At 49.0% G+C, this 7105-nt stretch overlaps 2 pseudogenes; both read left to right on the forward strand.

Moving 5' to 3' along the window:
* The first annotated feature begins 3377 nt into the window (after positions 1 to 3377).
* On the forward strand, positions 3378 to 4132 carry LOC109932328 (annotated as a pseudogene).
* Positions 4133 to 4206: 74 nt separating this feature from the next.
* LOC109932325 lies at positions 4207 to 4787 on the forward strand (annotated as a pseudogene).
* The last annotated feature ends 2318 nt before the right edge of the window (positions 4788 to 7105 follow it).

Genomic DNA, 7105 nt, shown 5'->3' on the forward strand with positions numbered 1-7105 from the left:
TTTTTTTTGGAAATTTATAGTAGTGGTAGGGTGAGGTTTCTTTGGTTTTACCCAGATCTGTCTCAATTTTTTTGAAATACAAAAGATAAGTATTAAGATATCCTCGAGCAGTGTTTTCAGAGCAGCAAGACTGTGGTAATTTCTGGGTCTGTATATTAAGGTGCAGAGATGGTCTTTAGTAGAGTGATGTGTTCTTCCTGTCTCATATGGGAGGTTAGGGAAAATTTCAGCGTGACTGATGATTATATCTGCCGGAAGCTTGTTTGGTTGCCAATCCCATTGGGTTGTCCCTCCGGAAAGCAGATAAGAGTGGGGAAGGAAAGATGTCTTTGGTGGTGGGGTCGGATTGCAGATGGCGGAAGTGTTGGATGATGATGCGTTGGATTTGGAGGTTGGTGGGGTGGTACGTGAGGACGAGGGGGATTCTTTATTGGCTCTTATTGCGTGGACGGGGTGTGAGGAAATGTCCCCTAGTCAGGGAACAGGAAAATGTGCGCAGGCGCAGTGCCATGTGTGAATGGACATTGCGCGGAGTGATGGCGTTGGAGGAGTGGTGTGTCATGCGGCTCCAGGACCGTTAACAAACGGGCAGAACGACGGGGCCGCTGCATTCAGCAGATGGACGGAAAAGCTTCGTAAACATGTTCGGTAAGCTGCAAACCCCAGCACGACCTTCTAATGCTTCCGTTTGTCGCCAATGCCGGAGTTTAAAGTTGAATTCATGGCCGCCATTTTGTTTGAAAAGGACGGGCAGTGGGGCGCAGGCGCGGCGGCAATGTTTGTTGGGGGAATGCGCACGCGGTGCCGCCATGTTTTTAGGGGGCAGTATTGTTCATGACTGGGAGGAGTTTACTACCAATTGCTGACAATGAGGACAACTACTCCATCAAGCGAATTTGTGATTTGAACAAGTCGTGAATGGGCAAATACATAGTAGATAATATATAATGTGGATAATTTTGAGGTTTTCCAGTTAGTTGCAAAAACAGGAAGCCAGTTTATTATCTGAATGGTTATAGATTTGAGAAAGGACACCAGCCTGTGAAAGTAAGCTTGTCTGCAGAGTAGGCGGTGAAGAATGCAGATTTATGTTAGCCTTTACAATGAGATGATTTGAATCCAGAAACAAGAATATTGTAACCTAACCCTCCCTCTACTGACCCCTTCTCCCGCTTCCAACACACCCCCTCCTCCTGCACACCACCCCAAGGCATCCTACCCTCCCTTGACCTCTTCGTCTCCAACTGCCGTCGAGACATCAATCGCCTCAACCTTTCCACCCCTCTCACCCACTCCAAGCTCTCCCCTGCAGAACGTGCAGCCCTCCGCTCCCTCCGCTCCAATCCCAACCTCACCATAAAACCCGCGGACAAGGGAGGTGCAGTTGTAGTATGGCGCACTGACCTCTACATCGCCGAGGCCGGACGCCAACTCTCCGACACCTCCTCCTACCGCCCCCTTGATCATGACCCCACCCCTGAGCACCAAACCATCATCTCGCAAACCATCCACAACCTCATCACCTCAGGTGACCTCCCACCCACGGCCTCCAACCTCATCGTTCCCCAACCTCGCACTGCCCGCTTCTATCTCCTTCCCAAAATCCACAAACCTGAATGCCCTGGTCGACCCATTGTCTCCGCCTGCTCCTGCCCCACCGAACTGATCTCCAACTATCTCGACTCCATTTTCTCCCCCTTGGTCCAGGAACTCCCTACCTATGTCCGTGACACCACCCACGCCCTCCACCTCCTCCAGAACTTCCAATTCCCCGGTCCCCAACACCTCATCTTTACCATGGACGTCCAGTCCCTCTACACCTGCATTCCCCATGCAGATGGCCTCAAGGCCCTCCGCTTCTTCCTGTCCCGCAGGCCCGACCAGTCCCCCTCCACTGACACCCTCATCCGCTTAGCCGAACTCGTCCTCACACTCAACAACTTCTCTTTCAATTCCTCCCACTTCCTACAGACAAAGGGGGTAGCCATGGGTACCCGCATGGGCCCAAGCTACGCCTGCCTCTTTGTAGGTTACGTGGAACAATCCCTCTTCCGTACCTACACCGGCCCTAAACCCCACCTCTTCCTCCGTTACATTGATGACTGTATCGGTGCCGCCTCGTGCTCCCACGAGGAGCTCGAACAGTTCATACACTTCACTAACACCTTCCACCCCAACCTTAAATTTACCTGGACCATCTCCAACACCTCTCTCCCCTTCCTGGACCTCTCTGTCTCCATATCGGGCAACCACCTCGAAACCGATATTCATTTCAAGCCCACCGACTCCCACAGCTACCTAGAATACTCCTCCTCCCACCCACCTTCCTGCAAAAATGCTATCCCCTATTCCCAATTCCTTCGCCTCCGCCGCATCTGCTCCCAGGATGAGGCATTCCACTCCCGTACATCTCAGTTGTCCTCGTTTTTCAAGGACCGTAACTTCCCCTCCTCGGTGTTCGAGAACGCCCTCAACCGTGTCTCCCACATCTCCCGCACCTCATCCCTCACACCCCGTCCACGCAATAAAAACCAAAAAAGAATCCCCCTCGTCCTCACGTACCACCCCACCAACCTCCGGATCCAACGCATCATCCTCCGACACTTCCGCCACCACCAAAGACATCTTTCCCTCCCCACCTTTATCTGCTTTCCGGAGGGACAACTCTCTCCGTGACTCCCTTGTCCGCTCCACACTCCCCTCCAGCTCCACCACATCCGGCACTTTTCCCTGCAACCGCAGGAAGTGCTACACCTGCCCCCATACCTCCTCCCTCACCCCCATCCCAGGCCCCAAGAAGACTTTCCACATCAAGCAGATGTTCACCTGCACATCTGCCAATGTGGTATACTGCATCCGCTGTACCCGGTGTGGCTTCCTCTACATCGGGGAAACCAAGCGGAGACTCGGGGACCGCTTTGCAGAACACTTACGCTCGGTTCGCAACAAACAACTGCACCTCCCAGTCGCGAACCATTTGAACTCCCCCTCCCATTCCTCAGACGACATGTCCATCCTCGTCTTGAAATGGAAGCGGCCGTGTTTTCTTGTTAAAGAAAGGCCGAGACATGGGTGCTTAATTGTAATACAATTGCTTTTAAAATGTCCAGTTTTTACAATCTTTGAACGTGAAACTCGAGTCTGCAGGTTTTCTGCCGGGCATCATGCTCACTGCCCTTGTGGAGAAAAGGTTTAATTACAGATCCATTTGGGGGCGGGAGTTTGCTGGAGGCGGAGCTGGATATTTCTCTGCTGTCACTTTGTTTACTATCCGGGCCGCCTCTCACTCTGTGTCAGCTGTTTCTCAGTCAGGTCGGAGCGGGCTGTATAAAAAAGGAAGGTGAGGCAGCGCTACTTTCATTCGGCAGTGATTGGAGTGAAGAAGCGTGATGTCTGGAAGAGGCAAAGGAGGCAAAGGCCTGGGAAAAGGCGGAGCGAAGCGGCACCGCAAAGTGCTCCGTGATAACATCCAGGGCATCACGAAACCAGCCATTCGGCGCCTGGCCCGCCGTGGTGGGGTTAAGCGCATCTCGGGCTTGATCTATTAGGAGACCTGTGGGGTGCTGAAGGTTTTCCTGGAGAATGTAATCAGGGATGCGGTCACCTACACTGAGCACGCTAAGCGCAAGACGGTCACTGCTATGGATGTGGTGTATGCTCTAAAACGCCAGGGCCGTACTCTCTATGGATTCGGCGGCTGAGCAAATCGACCCTTTTCCAGCGAATCCAAAGGCTTTTTTCAGAGCCATCCAAATCCTCCGATTGAGAGCGGAGACCTGAGCACGGCGAAGGCAGCACATAAGAGAGGGTGTAGCGTACTGCAGCTGGTTATTTCACATCCTTCACGACTTTTAATTTTGGACCAATCCTTTTCGAAAAGACACTAATTTCGTACCCAGCGTTCCAGGAGAGAGAACACGCAGAACAGATCATTCACTTGGCTGTTGTCGGCATTAACGCCTCAGCCTAAGACCAGCCCACCCCCCAAAACTCTATCCCCGCCTCCTCGACCTGTCCGTCTTCTCTCCCACCATATTTATGGTATGGGCAGCCAACTACACATACTGGTTTTATGACCGAGATAGACAGGTATTCACAAGAAAAAGGTTCAAAAGATCAGGGGAGAAGGCATATCAGTTTTGAGAAACAGATCAGCGATGATCGAATAACAGAGCCGACTGCTGCTTCTGTACCGCAAGCAGCTGGCGACCAAAAGTGTGTTACAGAGAGTTGGAGAGAATGGCCAGAACCAAGCAGACAGCGCGCAAATCCACCGGAGGGAAAGCTCCCCGCAAGCAGCTGGCGACCAAAGCGGTCCGGCCACCGGCGGCGTGAAGAAGCCTCATCGCTGCAGGCCCGGCACGGTGGCTCTGCGGGAGATCCGCCGCCACCAGAAATCCATCGAGCTGCTGATCCGCAAACTGCCCTTCCAGCGCCTGGTGCGGGAGATCGCTCAGGACTTCAAGACCGACCTGCGCTGCCAGGGCTCGGCCGTGATGGCCCTGCAGGAGGCCAGCGAGGCTTACCTGGTGGGGCTGTTTGAGGACACCAACCTGTGTGCCATCCACGCTAAGCGAGTCACCATCATGCCCAAAGACATCCAGCTGGCCCGCCGGATCCGCGGGGAGCGCGCCCGGCCCAGCACGTTATCTCCGAGAAACACAACGGCTCTTTTCAGAGCCACTAAGCCATCCAGAGAGAGCAGCAAATCAGTAGGCACTCTTGGTTACTTTACTATGCGCCCATGGTTTTCTTTTATTGCAATGCGTCGTTTCGGCTGTAATTGAAGAAATTAAATCAGGCTGAGGAAAGCATTTATCACGTTAATTCAAAGACAAAATTCAAGTAGCGGTTATACCTTGATCGCAGAACATAATTGAAGGTTCCTTGTATACAGATTTATGATTTGGCAGAGAGAACATCAAGCGGTCGGCGCTATTGCCTTCTTTAATATAAACCCACAGCGTACTAAAGCTGCAGTGTGTCAATACAGCAGCAATTACATGGACTGAATGGGCATAGGAGATGCACTCATTCACATTTAAAGACAAAAGTCACGTTATAAGTTGAGATTTTAGCAGTAATAATAGAATACAATTGAAGTGCTGGACTCCATGTATGCAAAAGTTTATGAAATGCCAATAAAACGCCTTTGTGTGCCCATTGTCTACCTCGGCGTGCCCCCAGCTATAACCGTAAATTTCAAAAGCCCGCCAAAGCATTTAAAAGGTTTTAAAGTTGAGGACACACAATCTCTCTTTTCCCCTTCTCCCTCTCGTCTACTTCGGTACATGCTCTTCGGAGTGTCGGTTCAGACTCGAATGGCATCTTTCTGCTATGCAGGCATTCCATGATGTTGTTCCCTGTCAACGTATTGATGGGGACACCGCATTCAGCTATTATTTACATGTCGCTGTCCCGCACTGCAAAATCTCCACATTTACTATTCCAGGCAGCCAGCTGTTCTAGCTTGATCTTGGCTCATTCTGCAAGTCTTCAAAAATACAAAAATCCTCATTTATAGCAGTCTCGTTACAGTCCCGGGTCTTCGTGCTAAAAAGAAAACCAATAGGTCACCAGTGACGGTCCAGCTGCTTTTCATTGATGCTGTGAGTGGCTCTTAAAAGAGGGAGTAGAGTACTGCAGATAGTTATACCAGAATTACACACAGTATTGCAAAAGTGGTCTAACAGATGTCCTGTAAAGATGCAACATGACCTCTCAACTTCCATACTCAATGCACTGACCAATACAGACAGGCATACCAAATGCCTTCTTCACTATCCCATCTACCTGCAACGCCACTTTCAAGGAACTATTAATCTGCATTACAACGTCTCTTTGTTCAGCAACATTCCCCACCAAGGTGTGCAAGTTCTGGCCTGATTTGGTTTTCCAAGAAGTAGCATCTCACATATTCCTGATGTAAACTCCATCAGCCACTTATTTGAGTTCATTCCACAAATAAACAGTTTCTCCAATTCCATACTAACCTGTTATGACTTTCAAATCTCAATTGTCTAAAATATAAAATAAAAAAAAGAGAATTACAATCAAATAAAGCTCATGGGTGGATTAATTCACTGCCATCTCACCGCTGGGTGCAGGTGTATGTCTCATATTCACTATTTACTCGTGATTGTATGTGATATGATACAGTGCCACCTAGGGAGCATTGCAAACAGTACAACATTAAATTGTAATTCACAACCATATCTAGATCAAATTCTAGTCCATGAACATTGGTATCAGTAATCCTAGACTTAAATCGCCAGAACCATCGATTAGATGCTAGTTTGTTTTAAATACTCGTTTCAGCTTATTCATCAAAAAACCCAATGTTGAAATAAAAGAAATTAAACAATCGCAAATTTTTAAATCAAACATTCAACACAAAATACAGCACACGTTCAACAACAGCTTCAGTGCTAAACATACAACCTCCATTCTCTCTTCAGAGCCACCCAAAACCCTACATTGAGAGCGGAGACCCGAGAAGAGGAAAGGCAGCATATGCGGAGGGGGTACAGTACTTCAAATACTTTTATCTGGTCGAATACATTCATGTCAAAAGATACTGAATCGCTTCAGAGATAGTAGGAACTGCAGATGCTGGAGAATCAGAGAACAAGGTGTGGAGCTGGATGAACACAGCAGGCCAAGCAGCATCAGAGGAGCAGGATTTTTCTGAAGAAGGGTCTAGGCCCGAAACGTCAGCCTTCCTGCTCCTCTGATGCTGCTTGGCCTGCTGTGTTCATCCAGCTCTACAACTTGTTATCTCATTTAAACAGAATTAGTTTGATTGGCTGTTGACATATGTAAGGGGTCTACTTAAAAGTTGTTGCCCTCATTTGTTCTGGTCTAACTTCAATGTCAGAAACATATTCCTCATTCTGATTCTGTTCATAAGTACTGAATTTTCTGGTGGTAAGAAAGGTGATTTCTATTGTAGGGAGATGAACAATGAGATTTTTCACAAGACAAACATTTTGTGCTCAACCTGTTCAGGTATATTATTACACACCTCTGAAGTAGGTGGGAGGTAAACCCAGGTCTCCCTGATGCAGAGGTTGGGACAATATTACTGTACCACAAAGCCCTTTTT

The sequence above is a fragment of the Rhincodon typus genome, unplaced genomic scaffold, assembly GCF_021869965.1.
Source record: "Rhincodon typus isolate 14 unplaced genomic scaffold, sRhiTyp1.1 hic_rhity00010183, whole genome shotgun sequence".
NCBI lineage: Eukaryota > Metazoa > Chordata > Chondrichthyes > Orectolobiformes > Rhincodontidae > Rhincodon > Rhincodon typus.